Genomic DNA, 20,000 nt, shown 5'->3' on the forward strand with positions numbered 1-20,000 from the left:
GCTTTGTTTTGCCTACTCAAATTCAGTGTATTCTTCATTCAAAATGTGGAGCAAGTCCCGGGAAAGCTGCATTGTTTCCCCAAAGAGCACCCACATGGCCCTTTCCCTAATGGAAGTTCTTTGCTGGCACCGCTAATGTGCATCCTGTGACTTTCCTTGTGTTTTTACTATGTCCTCATGTGACCACCGCAGCATCCCAAGAATATTTCAAACTCCTGAGGCTGAGAATATTGATCATCTGTTTTCAAATTACCCACCGTATGTTTTTTGTTGTTGATAATGGCATTTGTTGTCCCTTCAGGGTTCTGATGACTGTTCCTCCAAGTGATCTTTGCCCCTGAGACCATGGTTGTTGTTCATTTGGAAATCTCTTCCTTCTTCAGAGAGAGAGGATTGGTGTGTGATTTAAAATGCTGCTTCTTTTGGTTTTAAAATAAAACATTTATTTAGATATAATTTACATACCATAAAGTGCACCTGTTTTAAGTGTACAAACCAATGAATTTTAGTGTATCTACAGAGTTATGTAACTTCCACCACCATCTCACTTCAGAATATTTTCATCACCTCTGAAAGAAACCTGGTACCATTTTCAGTCATTCCACTATTGGTTGACATTTAACTCACCATTGTTTTAAAATACTGAATGCATTAGAATATCTCTATTCAACAGTGTGGTTATTACTGAGGGAAAGCTATTAACTAATTTTTAATGGATTTTTTACTGTATTATAAATTTTCCCATCACTCAGTAATGATTAAAGCTCCTTGATTAGGCACTCTAGTTTGAAAATTTTGTTTGTTTTTTTGATGCATCGAACTCCAATGCATAAGAATATTTGGCTTTTGTGCAATGGCAGATCATTTTTTTTTTTTAAAGAGACTGTGTCAACAGCACAACTAATTCAACCATCTTGCTTGAACTGATGCGTCAATTTAGTTTTTGTTTTGTTTTTGTTTTGTGGCGGTACGCGGGCCTCTCACTGCTGTGGCCTCTCCCGTTGCGGAGCACAGGCTCCGGACGCGCAGGCTCAGCGGCCATGGCTCACGGACCCAGCCGCTCTGAGGCATGTGGGATCTTCCCGGACCGGGGCACGAACCCGCATCCTCTGCATCGGCAGGCGGACTCTCAACCACTGCGCCACCGGGGAAGCCCTCAATGTAGTTTTTACAACACTGTTAAAAGTGATTATTTGATCAAGAACATTTGCCATTTTATTCAAGTTTGTCAAATAATTTGAGTGTGTGGACAGTCTTATATCTGCCTTAATTAAGAATTGGTGGCAAAGAAATAGGACCTAATGCAAAAAGAATTTCAAGGGAGCACCACTTTGGAGTCTAGCCTATGTGTCCAGCTCCAAAGCTCCACATATTTCTTAAAAACTGACAATAGAAATTTAAAATATTTTATTAAACAGATGTGTGAGGTATAGAGAGTAAAGACTACATTGATTTACAGATGGCAAAGCAGGAGCTTCAGTTAATATAAGTACTGTATGTACTTGTGACCACTTCCAGTATTTGGAAACCATTAGAGTCTGACATTTTGATATTTGCTTTATTATTTCTTCATGGTTTTATGTGTAACCTGTTGATTTTACCCTCTAAATATTCCATGAATCTACTTACAGCATCTCTCAGGTCAAGAACTTGGACCCTCTCTTGGATTTTTGTCGTACAAGCCTAACTTGTATTCCTGCTTCCCCTCTCATACCCTTTCCCTCTCACCCCATCCCCAAGCCTATCCCTTCACTCTGCAGCCAGAGTGATCCCTCAAGACCAAATCCACACATGTCAACTCCCTTTGACATGCCTCTATCACAAGGAGAGCAAAGGGCAAGCCTCTTGGCACAGCATACAAGGCCCTGTGCTTCTCTGCTCTGCTTGACCTTCTTTACTGCCCATCTCCCAGAACACTGGATATTCTAATAACGCTTTCCTGCTGGATACTTTTGCACATGGCCTAATGTTTCCTGTTTCTCTTCAAGCAGTCCATTCTGCCTGCAGTGGTTGCCCTTCCATCCTTCTTCACGCAGATAATTTGGATTCGTTTTTAAAGACAGTTCAGGTGTCGACTTTTCCGGAAAGCCTTTCCTTGACCACAGATTAGGTGAAGGGTCCCTCTCGTATGCTCCCTTAGGACCCCTTGTCTACCCCCCTCATGTCACTCATTTTATCATTTTTGAAAGAATTTGGTTTGTGTCCTTCACTGGTGTGCAAATTCTTTGATGGCAGGGAGCATGTTTTAATCATCTCTCTATTCCCAGTGTTTGGCAGGTAGTAGGTGCTTTATAAAGGTTTGCTGACCTGAAGTGAATTTTGTTGAATAAATGACTAAATTTCTTGGTTCACGGAACACTTCTGCTTTTCTTCGGTGCCTTCTTTCTGAACATTTGTTCATCTCAATATTGTCACTCTAATTTACAACCAAGTTTTTCTAGAACTTTTTCTCACAGTATCTTTGGGAATGGTTCAAGTCTGATCTTAGGAGGAAAAATGCAAAGTAAAGGTTCTCAAACATTATTCTGTATTAACTCTTCATATGTTTACATTTATTTGTTGATCAGACATTTTCCAAACTGAAAGTTAGGTTAAAATATTAAGTATTATAATATCTACCACCTTCATTTATCAGGTACTTACTATATGCCAACCTCTGTAAAAAACCCCTTCACAATAAGTTTATTATACTTAGACATCCTAACAACAAATGCAGACAAAATTATTATTCCCATTTTACATCCAGGGAAGCTGGGTCTCAGAGAGGTTAAGTAAGTTGCCCAAAGTCACACAGCTATACGTTGCACAGCCAGTTTTCAAACCCAGAGGTGTTAACTCCAGAGTCCATGTCTTTTCCACCTAGTCTCAATGCTTCCTGGAAAGGCAGTTTCTAGAAGAATGAGACAGAAAGTAGGTAGTTTATGATAATAGGGAGATAGAGAGCAGGCAACAGTCAGACACTGCTTTGAGGGGGGCAAATTGAAATAATAGCATTGAAATAATAATAATAATGACCGAAGTTAGGGTGGTAGAGCGGGTGTCCCTTGGGGGGAGAACGACAGGCCTCTTACATCTGGGGAGAGGATGTGGAAAGGGGGTGGAGTCTATCAAAGACACAGCGTGCCGAGGCTCCCATTTTTCAAGTGACTGTCCTTGATAGGAAATATTTTGGTGCTTACTACTCATCACATGAACTAGGAAAAACTGTGAATGTAGGAATCCTTCCCCTGCTCCTAAGTCCCTTCCTTCCTTCCTTTCTTCCTTTCTTCTTTTTTTTTTCAGAAAGCAAAGAGGAGGAAGAAATTAAAGTAAAAAGAGAAAAGTATGTATAAATCGGTAAAGAAATAGAGAGGGTTAAGAAATATAACAGACCTGGGATTGGTCACCAGGTAGTTTTCTATGCAAACATCAGATCCTCAGAGAAATGATTTCTTTCTTTTGGGAGCTTAAATTATATCTGCCACAAATTGTTTTTCAAGAAAATCCATTTGGCTTGATTTTAACTTCAATATTTAAAAGACCTGCAATCATCATTCTTTTCCACACTTTATGATTCTTTTGAGGCCCTGTTTTCTCAACATTTGACCAAATTATTGAAACAGAAATGGAAAAACAGCTTTCTTCCAAATGGTGTGAACATTGCTTTATAATTTTGTTAGCATGTAGAGGTGACAGAATGCTCTATAATTTGTCTGCAAACTCTGAGCATGGACATTCAGTTTTAAAATGAATATCATTTGTGAAAATTATTACATCACTTGCTTCTAGAAATTTTACAATAAATCAGTTTCTTCTCTCTTTTTGGTATTGAGTTAAAACTTCCTCGTAGGTGAGCTTCCCAATATTAAGACAGATTTGAGTTAACAATCTCTTTGAAATCGAAAAAATGGTAAAGTGTATTGATAAACTGTGTGATAAATGGTTGTGTAGAAGCCATTGACATTGCATGGTGGATTCGAATTTTAAATAAGACTTAATTTTTATATATATGTATGTATATATATTCATTCTTGTAAATTAGACTTAATACATGCCTTTGCTTTTAGCTGTATATCTATATAAAATAGTACATTTAAAAATATTTTAAAATGAGACAAAATTAAAAATTCAACTCAGAGGAAAATTGAACAATTGGAAGAATGAACTTCCTTTGACCTGGTATAAATGAAAAAGTGATTTCAACCAAAAATAATGTTTCTCCCTGCAGAACAGTAGGGTTATATATGGAGATACCTTTGCAGCATCCAGATGTGTGATTTCAGGGTACTGCCAGATGTTATATGTGCTCCAGGAGAGCTCATAGAATTGAGTAGGAAGCATAGAATTTGCTGCCCGAGCGACACGCAAGGAGGACCATGGGCCAATAAGGAAAGATTGCTTCCTAAACCAGGGCTGAGAGCTGCTGGCAGAGGGGTTCAGGCTCATCCAGGTGCTTGCCTTGGTTTGCCCCATCAAACAGGAGGCAAGGCTGGTTGGAGTGGGGAGAACCAGATCCAAGACTTTCTTCTAATCCCTTTCCTTGTCCTCTTCCCCTAAGATGTGGGAGGAAAGGGCATGTAAGGAAACTTCAGATTATGTAGAGTTCCTATCAATTTAAATTTCAGGCCGTAATGATATGAGTGCAGTGGTTAGGCCTACCTATTGTATATGTTCTCCTTTTACGCCTTTGTTACAAATGGGCTGATTTGTTCATTTATTCCCTCATTTATTCCTTCCTTCCTTCATTTAGCTATCAAACATTAATTGCATTATCATTTTGCTAAAAGCTGATGGTGAAATAAGGCAGGGGCACAGCCCAAAAGGAATCTGGGAATGGGTGTTAACATCATTCCTCGTGGAACTCAGTCTAGTTGGGGGTACAGTCAGCAAATCAGTAAATTGAATAAATAACTTGATGATTACACTTTGTGATGGCTGCCGTGAAAGAAACGAATAGGATGCAGTGGCAGGGAACCATGCTGGGGAGAAAACTACTTAGATAGGGTGGTCAGGGACAGCTTCTTTGAGGAGGGGGCATGGAGGCTCAAACTGAAGATGAAGAGGAGCCAGCCCTGAAAAGAGAGTGAGTAGCATGTGCAAAGGCCCTGAGGTTTGCACTCCTTGAGGTGTGAAGGAGCTTGGTATTTTCAAGGCATGGAAGGGAAAATATTTTCTTCTGTAACTGCAGCTTTTGTGAGTAAGGGAGAGAGTGGCACAAACTGGAGGATGGGTAGATACATGCCAGGTTATGCAGAGTTTTTTAAGTGAGGCAAGGAGCTTAAATTTTCTTTGAAATAAAATGCGGAGCTGTTGAAAAAGCTTAGGCAGGGGAGAAATATGAACTAGTTTATCTTTTAAAAAGAGTGCTGGGGCTGCCATGTGAAGAACAGATGGAGGTGGGCAGGGGAAGAAGCAAGGAAAGCTATAAAGAGGCTTCTGCACTGGTCTGAGCGAAAGGACAGTGGCTGGTACCTGGTGGTGACAGAGTGATTCAGTGGGGTGTGGCAGATAGGCAGGTAGAGTCGACAGGGCTGAGGGTGAGAGATCTCTCTTCGTCCTCTGGAGTCCTGTGGCTCTGGGAACACAGTTTGAAAATCACTAATCCATATAGTGTAAAAACGAGTTTGACTGACATTTTCAGACACGTAAAATGATTTGACTGAACCGACCAGATTCCCTAATGGTTGAAGCTATAGTTCTTCTAAAGCTAAGATTCTAGTTTGTTCAAAAGCTACAAGATTGTTTTTGATGATGGAAGTGTATTTACTGAGGTATATAAAAACTGTTCACCACACATGTTTTATTTAAAATGTTCTTTGGAGGAAATAATTTCTAAATCCTTGCCTTTCAGTCTTATGATTGAAATCTCATGATTGAAAGTCAAGATCGAGGGGGCAGCATAAACAAGGGAAGAGGCCATCAGGAGGAAGAAAAAGCAAAGATGAATTGAGTCAATTATTTAATGGCACACAAAATAATCAAACTAAGTTACACTGCTGTGCTCAATCTTTATTTTTTAAAATGATACCCCTTTCTTTCAATGCACAGTGTTTGGAAGGCTAAGACAATGGTTCTGTGATTTTTAGGCCTCAGGCAGGTTGTGCTTCTGTATTTAATTTTGCTGCAGTAACACACACCCTTGTAATTCCCTTTTAGTAGGACTTCCAGCAGGGCTCTGCTGTCACTCGCAGCTCACGCAAAAGCAGCGGCACATCTGCCCGGCTGATTTGAGAACGGGCAATCATATTACCCCATCCTGTATAATTTGATCTGTGTGGGTCACCCAGGACTCCAGCAATATTTCTTTGTTTCTCGCTCGCTTTCTCTCTTTCTTTTAAAGGATGAAAATTACATTCGTCTGTATCCACACCTATCTATTTTCACAATCATTTATCTTCTTACGGAGAATTGTGTGCCATTTTTCCTACTCTCAAGTCACATGTCATTTTAGGCTAAAGGTATCCATGCTGCTTGTAACATAAGTGACAAGAAAAAAAAGAACTGTGAGGTAACATTATGAAGCACTGTTTTAATAGATTTTATTTTTACTTAATCAAAGAGGCTTGTATCCCCAGGAAGGATGAAGAGCTATTCTATCCTATCCTATCCTACCCTATCCTATCCTATCCTATCCTATCCTATCCTATCCTATCCTACCCTACCCTATCCTATCCTATCCTACCCTATCCTATCCTATCCTATCCTATCCTATCCTATCCTATCCTATCCTACCCTACCCTATCCTATCCTATCCTATCCTACCCTATCCTATCCTATCCTATCCTATCCTACCCTACCCTATCCTATCCTATCCTACCCTATCCTATCCTATCCTATCCTATCCTACCCTATCCTACCCTATCCTATCCTATCCTACCCTACCCTATCCTATCCTATCCTATCCTATCCTATCCTATCCTATCCTATTCTATTCCATTCCATTCTCTTCCCTTCCATTCTTCTACTCACCAGTTCTTAAGGCTGGCAGTAGTCTGGAAGAGGGAGACAGCTGCTGCTGATGTTGCAGCTTTGTCTGTGGTTGGTAATGTAGCTTTTGACCCACATGGTTAGTAAATGTTGGAAAAGCTATGGATGCAGAGGTTAAGTCAGGCATCATGACACTGTGGGCTTCTCTGGATTGCCAGGTGCCTCTGCTTATTGTCTGATGAGCAACCTAGTTTAAGGTTGTTCAGAATGGTGGGAAATTGGATTGGAAAAAAGATCATCAGTGTGTGTGCACAATTCTGGGCTCCTACTGAGAGGGGAAATATAAGACAAGGTACACAAGTAGGGGACACACATCCTGCCTTCAAGGCCAGATGGGCATTGGACCATCCCTTCCTTCCTTCCTTCTTTCCTTCCTTCCTTCCTTCCTCCCTTCCAACAAATAGTTAAACCAGAAGAAAACAAAGACATTCTTTTCTAATTGGTGTAAAGATCAGATTAGTGATTATGTGGCTAAACTGATCAAATTCCATGAGAAATCTGTTCAGTTTTAATGCTGTTTTGTCTTTTATTTATTTAATATCTTTATTGGAGTATAATTGCTTTACAAAGGTGTGTTAGTTTCTGCTTTATAACAAAGTGAATCAGCTATACATATACGTATATCCCCATATCTTCTCCTTCTTGTGTCTCCCTCCAACCCTCCCTATCCCAACCCTCTAGGTGGTCACAAAGCACCGAGCTGATCTCCCTGTGCTATGTGGCTGCTTCCCACTAGCTATCTATTTTACGTTTGGTAGTGTATATATGTCCATGTCACTCTCTCACTTCGTCCCAGCTTACCCTTCCCCCTCCCCATGTCATCAAGTCCATTCTCTACATCTGCATCTTTATTCCTGTCCTGCCTCTAGGTTTTTCAGAACCATTTGTATTTTTTCTTAGATTCCATATACATGTTTTAGCATACTGTATTTGTTTTTCTCTTTCTTACTTCATTCTGTATGACAGACTCTAGGTCCATCCACCTCACTACAAATAACTCAATTTCGTTTCTTTTTATGGATGAGTACTATTCCATTGTATATTTGTGCCACATCTTCTTTATCCATTCATCTGTTGATGGATACTTAGGTTGCTTCCATGTCCTGGCTATTGTAAATAGAGCTGCAACGAACATTGTGGTACATGACTCTTTTTGAATTATGGTTTTCTCAGGGTGTATGCCCAGTAGTGGGATTGCTGGGTTGTATGGTAGCTATATTTTTAGTATTTTATGGACCTCCATACTGTTCTCCTTAGTGGCTGTATCAGTTTACATGCCCACCAACAGTGCAAGAGGGTTCTCTTTTCTCCACACGCTCTCCAGCATTTATTGTTTGTAGATTTTTTGCTGATGGCCATTGTGACTGGTGTGAGGTGATACCTCATTGTAGTTTTGATTTGCATTTCTCTAATGATCGGTGATGTTGAGCATCCTTTCATGTGTTTGTTGGCAATCTGTATATCTTCTTTGGAGAAATGTCTATTTAGGTCTTCTGCACAGTTTGGGATTGGGTTGTTTCTTTTTTTGATACTGAACTGCATGTAAATTTTGGATATTAATCCTTTGTCAGTTGCTTCATTTCGAAATATTTTCTCCCATTCTGAGGGTTGTCTTTTCGTCTTGTTTATGGTTTCTTTTGCCGTACAAAAGCTTTTAAGTTTCATTAGGTCCCATTTGTTTATTTTTGTTTTTATTTCCATTTCTCTAGAAGGTGGGTCAAAAAGGATCTTGCTGTGATTTATGTCATAGAGTGTCCTGCCTATGTTTTCCTCTAAGAGTTTGATAGTGTCTCACCTTACATTTAGGTCTGTAACTCATTTTGAGTTTATTTTTATGTATGGTGTTAGGGAGTGTTCTAATTTCATTTTTTTACATGTAGCTGTCCAGTTTTCCCAGCACCACTTGTTGAAGAGGCTGTCTTTTCTCCATTGTATATTCCACCTCCTTTATCAAAAATAAGGTGTCCATATGTGCGTGGGTTTATCTCTGGGCTTTCTACACTGTTCCATTGATCTGTATTTCTGTTTTTGTGCCAGTACCATACTGTCTTGATTACTGTAGCTTTGTAGTATAGTCTGAAGTCAGGGAGCCTGATTCCTCAAGCTCCGTTCTTCTTTCTCAAGATTGTTTTGGCTATTTGGGGTCTTTTGTGTTTCCATACAAATTGTGAAATTTTTTGTTCTAGTTCTGTGAAAAATGCCATTGGTAGTTTGGTAGGGATTGCATTGAATCTGTAGATTGCTTTGGGTAGTAGAGTCATTTTCACAATGTTGATTCTTCCAATCCAAGAACATGGTATATCTCTCCATCTGTTTGTATCGTGTTTAATGTCTTTCATCAGTTTCTTATAGTTTTCTGCATACAGGTGTTTAGTCTCCTTACGTAGGTTTATTCCTAGGTATTTTATTCTTTTTGTTACAGTGGTAAATGGGAGTGATTCCTTAATTTCTCTTTCAGATATTTCATCATTAGTGTATAAGTGTGCAAGAGATTTCTGTGCATCATTTTTGTATCCTGCTACTTTACCAAATTCATTGATTAGCTCTAATAGTTTTCTGGTAGCATCTTTAGGATTCTGTATGTATAGTATCATGTCATCTGCAAACAGTGACAGCTTTACTTCTTTTCCATTTTGGAATCCTTTTGTTTCTTTTCCTTCCTGATTGCTGCGGCTAAAACTTCCAAAACTATGTTGAATAATAGTGGTGAGAGTGGACAACCTTTTCTTGTTCCTGATCTTAGAGGAAATGCTTTCAGTTTTTCACCATTGAGAACGATGTTGGTTGTGGGTTTGTTGTATATGGCCTTTATTATGTTGAGGTAAGTTCCCTCTGTGCCTACTCTCTGGGGGGTTTTATCAAAAATGGGTGTTGAATTTTGTCAAAAATTTTTTCTGCATCCATTGAGATGATCATATGGTTTTTCTCCTTCAATTTGTTTATATGGTTTATCACATTGATTGATTTGCATATACTGAAGAATCCTTACATTCCTGGGATAAACCCCACTTGATCCTGGTGTATGATCCTTTTAATGTGCTGTTGGATTCTGTTTGCTAGTATTTTGTTGAGGATTTTTGCATCTATGTTCATCAGTGATGTTGTTCTGTAGTTTTCTTTCTTTGTGAAAACTTTGTCTGGTTTTGGTATCAGGGTGATGGTGGCCTCGTAGAATGAGTTTAGGAGTATTCCTCCCTCTGCTGTATTTTGGAAGAGTTTGAGAAGGATATGTGTTAGCTCTTCTCTAAATGCTTGGTAGAATTTGCCTGTGAAGCCCTCTGGTCCTGGGCTTTTGTTTGTTGGAAGATTTTTAATCACAGTCTCAATTTCAGTGCTTGTGATTGGTCTGTTTATCTTTTCTCTTTCTTCCTGGTTCAGTCTCAGAAGGTTGTGCTTTCTTAAGAATTTGTCCATTTCTTCCAGGTTGTCCATTTTACTGGCATATGGTTGCTTGTAGTAATCTCTCATGTTCCTTTGTATTTCTGCAGTGTCAGTTGTTATTTCTCCTTTTTCATTTCTAAATCTATTGATTTGAGGCTTCTCCCTTTTTTCTTGATGAGTCTGGCTAGTGGTTTATCAATTTTGTTTATCTTTTCAAAGAACCAGCATTTAGTTTTATTGATTTTTGCTATTGTTTTCTTCATTTCTTTTTCATTTATTTCTGATCTGATCTTTATGATTTCTTTCCTTGTGCTAACTTTGAGGGGTTTTTTGTTCTTCTTTCTCTAATTGTTTAGGTGTAAGTTTAGGTTGTTTATTTGAGATGTTTGTTGTTTCTTGAGGTAGGATTGGATTGCTACACACTTCCCTCTTCGAACTGCTTTTGCTGATCCCAAAGGTTTTGGGTCGTGCTGTTTTCACTGCCATGTGTTTCTAGATATTTTTTTGATTTCCTCTTTAATTTCTTCAGTCATCTCTTAGTTATTAAGTCGTGTATTGTTTAGCCTCCATGATTTTGTATTTTTTACAGGTGTTTTCATGTAATTGATATCTAGTCTTATAACTTTTGTGGTCGGAAAAGATAATTGATACAATTTCAATTTTCTTAAATTTACCAAGGCTTGATTGTGACCTAGAATATGATTTATCCTGGAGAATGTTCCATGAGCACTTGAGAAGAAAGTGTATTGTGTTGTTTTTGGATGGAATGTCCTATAAATATCGGTTAAGTACATCTTGTTTAATGTATTATGTAAAGCTTTTGTTTCCTTATTTATTTTCATTTTGGATGATCTATTCATTAGTGAAAGTGGGGTGTTAAAGGTCCTTACTATGATTGTGTTACTGTTGATATCCCCTTTTATGGCTGTTAGCATTTCCCTTATGTATTGAGATGATCCTATGTTGAGTGCATAAATATTTACAATCGTTATATCTTCTTGGATTGATCCCTTGATCATTGTGTAGTGTCCTTCTTTGTCTCATGTAATAGTCTTTATTTTAAAGTCTATGTTTTATGATATGAGAATTGCTACTCCAGCTTTCTTTTGATTTCCATTTGCATTGAATATCTTTTTCCATCCTCTCACTTTCAATCTGTATGTGCCCCTAGGACTGAAGTGGGTCTTTTGTAGACAGCATATATACCTGTCTTGTTTTTGATTCCTTCAGCCAGTCTATGTCTTTTGGCTAGAGCATATAATACAATTACATTTAAGGTAGTTATAAATATATATGTTCCTATTACCATTTTCTTAAGTGTTTTGCGTTTGTTATCGTAGGTCTTTCCCTTCTCTTATGTTTCCTGCCTAGAGAAGTTCTTTCGCATTTGTTGTAAAGCTGGTTTGGTGGTGCTGAATTCTCTTAGCTTTTGCTTGTCGGCAAGGGTTTTAGTTTCTCTGTCAAATCTGAATGAGATCCTTGCTCAGTAGAGTAATCTTGGTTGTAAGCTTTTCCTTTTCATCACTTTAAATATGTCTTGCCACTCCCTTCTGGCTTGCAGAGTTTCTGCTGAAAGATCAGCTGTTAACCTTATGGGGATTCCTTTGTATGTTATTTGTTGTTTTTCCCTTGCTGCTCTTAATGTTTTTCTTTGTACTTAATTTTTGATAGTTTGATTAATATGTGTCTTGGCACATGTTTCTCCTTGGATTTATCCTGTATGAGACTTTCTGCACTTCCTGCACTTGATTGACTATTTCCTTTCCCACACTGGGGAAGTTTTCAACTATAATCTCTTCAAATATTTTCTCAGTCCCTTTCTTTCTCTCTTCTTCTTCTGGGACCCCTATAATCAGAATGTTGGTGCATTTATTTTTGTCCCAGAGGTCTCTGATACTGTCCTCAATTCTTTTCATTCTTTTTTCTTTATTCTGCTGTGCAGTAGTTATTTGCACTATTTTATTTTCCAGGTCACTTATCCGTTCTTCTGCCTCAGTTATTCTGCTATTGATTCCTTCTATAGAATTTTTAATTTCATTTATTGTGTTGTTCATTGTTGCTTGTTTCATCTTTAGTTCTTCTAGGTCCTTGTTACACATTTCTTTTATTCTCTCCATACTATCTCCAAGATTTTGGATCATGTTTACTATCATTACTCTGATTTCTTTTTCAGGTAGACTGCCTATTTCCCCTTCATTTGTTTGGTTTGGTGGGTTTTTACCTTCCTCCTTCATCTGCTGTGTGTTTCTCTGTCTTCTCATTTTGCTTAACTTACTGTGTTTAGGGTCTCCTTTTCACAGTCTGCAGGGGCTGCATGTTCGTATTTCCTGTTGTGTTTGGTGTCTGCCCCCCAGTGGCTACGTTTGTTCAGTGGGTTGTGAGATTTCCTAGTGGAGGGGACTGGTGCCTGTGTTCTGGTGGATGAGGCTGGACCTTGTCTTTCTGGTATACAGGACAGTGTCTGGTGTTGTATTTTGTGGTGTCTGTGACCTTATGATTTTAGGCAGCCTCTCTGCTAATGAGTGGGGTTGTGTACCTGTCTTGCTAGTTGTTTGGCATAGGGTATCTAGCACTGTAGCTTGCTGGTTTTTGAGTGGAGCTGGTCTTAGCGTTGAGATGGAGATCTTTGGGAGAGCTTTTGCTGTTTGATATTATGTTGAGACAGGAGGTTTTTGGTAGACCAATGTGCTGAACTCAGCTCTCCCATCTCAGAGGCACAGGCCTGACACCTGGCCAGAGCACCAAGACCCTGTCAGCCACACGGCCAGGTACATGGGGAGTTTCTTGCCTTTTGGGAAGTCTGAGGTCTTCTACCTGTGGTCAGTAGGTGTTTTGTAGGAGTTGTTCCACATGTAGTTGTATTTCTGATGTATTAGTGGGGAGGAAGGTGATGTCCACATCTTACTCCTCCGCCATCTTGAAGGCCTCTGTTTTGTCTTTTAAAACATAGAGTACTTTATCTGAAGATTTATTTTTTACAAATACAGTAGAAGCAATGTGTAAGAGACTAAAGCTTACTTCATCAGGGTGAGGTCTAAGAAAAGCCATAGAAGAAGGAATCTAACCAATAAGCATTTTAATAGTGGGTAGTCCTGCTGCGATCAGAGAGTGGTTTGTAGAAAGAAGTTGGATGGTTATAATTAGTGGTGGATGCAAATGGTTAAGGCAAGGAAGTTTTCTTTCATACAGCAGTGAAAGCCATTCTTGCTATGAAATAACATCACTTCTGCTGAAATAAACTCCACAGTGTTAGTCTCAGGCTGGTGATTAGAGAACCTAATTCTTGTGACACTTCTCAACCAAGGAGTACTAAAGCTCTTGACATAGTGCGGATGTTCAAGGTTGCCTGTGGCTTTACAGGCTTGCAGTGATATACTGCTGGGCTCTGTTAGGTCCTAGAATTGGTTACTGGCTTTTAGAGGGATTTCAGTTTAAATTTGGAATCTCCAAGCCAAGAACGGGACCCTTTTTCTGCTATTCATTATAAAATAAACAAGTCTTCAATTAAGCCATCTCCTTTGTCAGAACCTATGGGGCAGGTAGCCCATCAATGAAGGCATCGTTTCTTGTAGATGAAGGGCGGGTAACAATAGGATGCTACTTTACAGTATTTTATAAACACTTAGATGAAATTACCCTATGATTTGTACTTGGAAGTAACAAATTCAATATTTTGGGTGCATGTACTAGAATCAGTTGCTTCATGAATTCTAATGGGGGTGTGAGAAAAGAGTTGTGCAGTGCTCCAGCCTGTGGCTTCAGCTGGACGCGTCCGTGGGGGAGTCTGACTCTGATGTATCTAAAGGAGACACTTTCTAAAGCCAACCTTGAAGGTAGAAAATAGAATGCAAGTGGTGGTGGTGGGACTTGAGGAAAATGCTTTCTCTTGGGATCTGGAAAGGAGATGCCAGAGAAGATAGGACTCAAGGTTTGAAAAAATGGGGTGAGCTAAGAGGCATCCTAAATGAGTTTCTAGATTGTTTGGTTAAAATGGTCCCTGATTTTTTTTTTTTTAACAAAAACACCTCTGAGGATCCCTAAAGCAAACTTATGTATATCACATTAAAAATATGCCTATTAAATTGTTTTCCAACTCATGATATCCTAGATGAATCAAGTCCACAAGACCTTTCAAGTGATCAGTATAACCTTATAGAAATAGCTAGACTCATAGGAAGTTTTGATTTTGAGATTTAATGAGTATTTCAATGAACGAGGGCAATTAATTTTATTTCTTTCAGAAATTTAAAAAAGTGTGTATATGTGTATTTTCTTTTAGGGAAATGGCCAGAAACCTTATTGAAAAATAGAGGGAGTACAAGATGGCTTATACCTTCTTGTGACCAAGGGCAAGTCACTTCACTTCTTTGGTCCTCAATTACTTTATTCATAAAATGAGAGAACTGATGTAGGTTCTTGGATGTGTATAGGTACTTATAAAATAAATGATGCTGCTTGTGTGTAAATACTCTTTTAATGTGCATGGACTGTTGCTTATCTTTTTCAGTAACCATTATGAGGTGGGCACTTAGCTGGTGGAGTGGAGGAGGAATGTGGAGCAGGGATGAGGGTAAGCTGATGCAGGAAGGGGAGCCTTGTGCGGATTGATGACGGCTGTGCACCGTGAGCTGAGGAGTGCGCCCGTGGCCCCAAAGATTAAAGCAAAGAAGGGAAAGCTAGACAAGTGGACAGTTCCCAATCTATTAAATCTCATCAGCTAACAATATTTCAAAAACAATGTTTGGGGATTGACAATCATATTTTGTAAAGATATTAAAAAATCTAGTATGATGTGTTACCTTCATTTTGTGAATAAAATGACATTCACATCTGTGTATATAGGAAGTGTATATTATCAGAAAAAAAAATCCAGTTCTTTAAATTCAAATTTATCTTTGGAAAACTCATCCCATCATCCTTATTCTCCTCATTTTTCCTTGGACTGGTAAAAAATGTCATCCTAATGGTCACAGGTCCTAGGACCAGCATTTAGAAATCAATGAGTGTTTCCAGAATTCATTCTATGATCCTTGTTTGTATTTTCTGGGAGAGAACTAGTAAATGAGTGCTCTCCTAGGCTTAAAATCCTGAGAGTCTATGTTTAGTGGTTCTAGTGATGCAGGGATTGAAGGGGGAGAACAACTCTTTGTCACCTTCTTGGGGGACCAGCGAGCGGCTCTGAATGTGGGAAGGGCAGGCAGGAGCACATGTGTCTTTGGAAACCGTGGCAAGCACTGAGATGGAACCTCCGTAACCCTGCTGGGATGATCATCTTTAGATCGAGTTTTACAATTAGAATGGTATGAATAACATAAATAAACTGATGGTGACTTACCTTGCTTTTTAGTTTCATTTCCTGGAGTTTTATGACTTGACTTTTGTGAAAATCTCTATTATCAGTCGGCAGGTAGTCTACCCATCTCAAATTATTTGTTGATTGTCTGAGAAATAATTTTTCCCGAAGGAAGTCTAGCACTGACATAATACTGATTTAATTATTAAACAATTCTGCTTATTTTTCCATAGCCTCTTGGCCATATGTAGCCTTTTGGTGTTCTGAGGATGCTCCTAGCACTGCGGTGGTGCTGTCCGCGTCAATCAGTGTACCCTCAATGGGAAAGCCTGTTTTCAGGGGACTCAGTTTCCCCCTTTGTGTTGGAGGGTGATAATAGTGAGATAGTCATCTCCTGAAGGCAGAGATAAGAGCATCCGTCTGTTGCCCTGTCATGATTCCCTGACATAACTGTGCTCACCACCAATGTATATTTAGACCAGGAGCTTCCCACTATCTGAAGCAAAAATTTCTTGTTGCAAAGCTGCAGTATGTATATTGGCAAATAATCAATGTCCCTTAAGAGGAAACTAGAAGGCACCTTGGATTATTTCTGTTAGAGCATGTGAGTCCTCTAAGCTATGGCATTTTTCTGGTCAGTCTGATTGGCAGGCAGGAGGCCAAAGTTAGCATTGACCCAGAGGCCACCACAGTGGGGAGAGGGTAAGTAGGGGATGTGTCTCCCTTGTTTAGAGTCACACAGGGACCTTAAAATATACCCTTCTGGTGTTTAGACCAGGTTACTCTTTCCTTCAAGGAGGTATGTTAAGTTCCTTCTACTCATCTCCTACTGAATGTTATATATAACTGAACTTAATTTTTATTTTTTAAGTTCTGGTAATGAAGTAGCTTTGAAGACTAGTCTCTTTGTTTTGTGAACACAGGGGCCTTTAAAGATGGGAAGGGGCCTGGAATAGGTTGAAAAGGTAGCAGCCTGGAGAGTGATGTGTGAGTGACTCTTCGGGCAGGACTTCTTGTCATTCTCCTCTTCCTGTAAACACAGAGACTCAGCTTCACGGGAAACCAGAACTCTGCCCACGAAACATCTTCATCCTGCCATTCTCTAGGTCTCAATCAATGAAGCCATATAATTTCAACCATCCACAGCACAAAATTTAACCCAGGCTTCCCTGGTGGCGCAGTGGTTGAGAGTCCGCCTGCTGATGCAGGGGACGCGGGTTCGTACCACGGTTCGGGAAGATCCCACATGCCGCAGAGCGGCTGGGCCTGTGAGCCATGGCCTCTGAGCCTGCGCGTCCGGAGCCTGTGCTCCGCAACGGGAGAGGCCACAACAGTGAGGGACCGCAAACCGCAAAAAAAAAAAAAAAAAATTTAACCCATTAAAAAACTTTATCAATGCTCTTGACTTTTCATTTTTAATGAGTTACTGGGGGGGGGTTCTCTAAATAGTTCTCTCCATCCTCATCATAATTACTTAATCCAGACCCCCATATCTTCCTGCCTGGACTTGGGCATGGTCCTCCTGGTTGCTTCCTTGGACTCAGTCTCTCAGCCCTTCCAATCCATTGTGTGTGCTTGTTTGGGGACTCATCCTTCCTTTACCCCCACTCACATCATCACCTCCCTGTCTTAACCAGTACCCAGTGCATCGAGTCTCAGCTCTACTGATTGAGCTTCCCCAGGATTCACCTGCTCCACACAAATTTATTGAGCACCAACAGTGCGTCCAGCATGGTGCCAGGACCTGGACATAGGAAAAAGATAAAAGCCCCACTTTTGAAGAGCATTGGTTCTTGTTGAGAGAAAGTGTAGGGGAAGTTCCGGAGTCAGGGAAGCCTTTGCCAAGGAGGTGACCTTGGAACCTGGTCTTCAGGGAGTGGAATTCATCAGAACAAAGGGATTTCCAAGGAAGAGGAACTGTGAAGAGAGATGAAAGGTACCCGTTTGAGAGGTGGCATGAATTCTGAAGTTAGCGCAGGATGGCTTGAGGGTGGGCGCTGGTAACTTGGCAGGAAGGAGGAGGTGTGGGCTGCACCCAGGCCTCCTCACCGTGGTCCCGCTCTCCCCAGTCAGCAGAGAGCCCGCCTCCGGCTGGGCCTGCCTCGTGCCGTCTTGCTTCTTTCCCAACCGGGCCCTCACTTGCATGTTCCCCTCACTTGACCTGACAAGTCATGTCATGTCATGGAAACATGACATTTCCTCAGATCTTTCTATCTTTTAAGGTGCAGTTATTGTGCCACTTGCTCTAAGGAGACTTCCTAGACTTCTTGGGCCCTCTTTATAGTGCCCTCTGTTTCTAAACTTTTTTGTGTGGTAAAGTTACATAATATAAAATTTACCGTTTAAATTATTTTTTAGTGTACATGTAATGTGGCATTAAATACGTTTGCATTGTTGTGCAACCATCACCACCATCTCTAGAAATTTTTCATCTTCCCCAAATTGAAACTCTATACCCCATCTCTCCAGCTCCTGGAAGCCACCTTGTTACTTTCTGTTTCCATAAATTTGACTTCTCTAGGTACCTCATGTAAGTGGAATCATACGATATTTGTGCTCTTGTGACTGACTTCTTTCATGTAGCATAATGTCTTCAGGTTTCATCCATGTTGTAGCATACATCAGAATTTCATTCCTTTTTAAGGCTGAGTAAAACTCCATTATATGTATGTACCACCTTTGTTTACCTATTCACCTGTCAGTGGACACTTGGGTTTCTTCCGCATTCTGGCTGTTGTGAATGATGCTGCTTTTAACGTGGATGTATAGTGTTTGAGTCCCTGTGTTCACTTCTTTGGGGAGTGTTTCTCTGCTTAAAAAATTATTTTAGTCTGTACACAATTTGGCATGAAATAACTTCTTATTTATTACTGATATTATTTTATAATACTTTGAACACCTACTAAATGGTATGGAATAGGCACTTCATGTAGAGAAACAATCAGAGCCACTAACGTTTACTGAGCACTTATGATGTACCAAGCACTCTTCTGCATGTTTTGCATGTAGTAACACATTTAATCCTCAGAATAACCTTAGGAGAAGAACACTTATAGTCACCATTTTACAGACTGAGGAAACGGAGGCACTGAATAGTTATGTAACTTACCCAAGGGCATGTAGCAAGTAAGAGGTATATGTTATGAACTCTCACAGCAACTCAGAGAAGCAAATATTACCATTTTCACTTATTCTGATGAGAAAATTATTGCTGTCAGAAATTGTCACACCTAATACCACACAGTTAAGAAGCAGCAGAATTCAGATATAACCCTGGTTTACCTGACTCCAATTCCCATGCTCTGCAGTGTATTTTATTTTATTTTACTTTAAAACCAGATTGCACATTCTTGTGAAGAGAAAACATCTTTCTGATTACTGCACATTTCTAAGTACATAATCAGTGATCACTAAATATTTGTTTTCTTATTGTTAGTTTAATAAGTGGATGAATGTGTAGGATTTAAGGAAAGGATATCATAGTTTTGAGTGGAGACTTGAGTTTGAGGACAAGGGAATGGGAATAAATCATTTAAAACAATAACAAAGAAATTAATGCTCAATAACCATTGTTTTTCCAAATCTGTAAGTAGGTCATAATACATGGAATGCAGCGTTACATATGCTGTGTCCCATGAAAAACAGTTATTGACGATTCACAGAGTTACACTGCTCTTGTGAATTGTTCACATTTGCTGGTAAGATGAGAAGCCCCAGACTCCCACCAGGCTGCTGTCTCTGCTCCTGCCATGGAGGAGCCTTTTCTGTGAAGAGGGGAGAGCTTGGGGGAAGCCAGGCTGGGAGGGGATGGCTGACAGGGAGAGTCAGGATGGATGGATGAGGATGGATGGCCCCAGTGGGAGGAGGGCACGCGTGAATTGAGAAGTAGGATCCATCCATTATATAAAAGTAAACAATAAGCAACTTTTGAATCATGGTGCTGCATTTCCTTCTGGGATTCAAATGACTGCACAAACCACTTGAGCTTCATTTTTATGGTTTATGAAGCTCAAGGGAATTATATGCTCATAATTTGTAGTTGCTGGTTCCACGTAGTGTTTATGGCTCCGTATGCTATGTATGATGATATCGTGTGCATGCCTGTACACAGGCTTTAATTAATGACCTAGAGATTATCCTTGGCCTGACTTATTGATGTCTCTTTGTTGGAAAACATGTGCTCACATGCTGAAAAATAAGAGCAGCTTAGGGCCAAGAGCAGGAGCCTTGGAATTTGGAGTGAAATTTCATGCCACTCCATGCTTTTACCAGCTGCAGATTCAGTCTTTGGAATTCATCATGTGTTGTGCACCTTTCCAGCTCATCCTCTAAGCTTCTGCAATAAGTGAATCAATTAAAA

Source organism: Delphinapterus leucas, chromosome 17, assembly GCF_059928025.1.
Source record: "Delphinapterus leucas isolate spDelLeu-1000000601 "Yukka" chromosome 17, BTC_Dleu_Yukka2, whole genome shotgun sequence".
Lineage (NCBI taxonomy): Eukaryota > Metazoa > Chordata > Mammalia > Artiodactyla > Monodontidae > Delphinapterus > Delphinapterus leucas.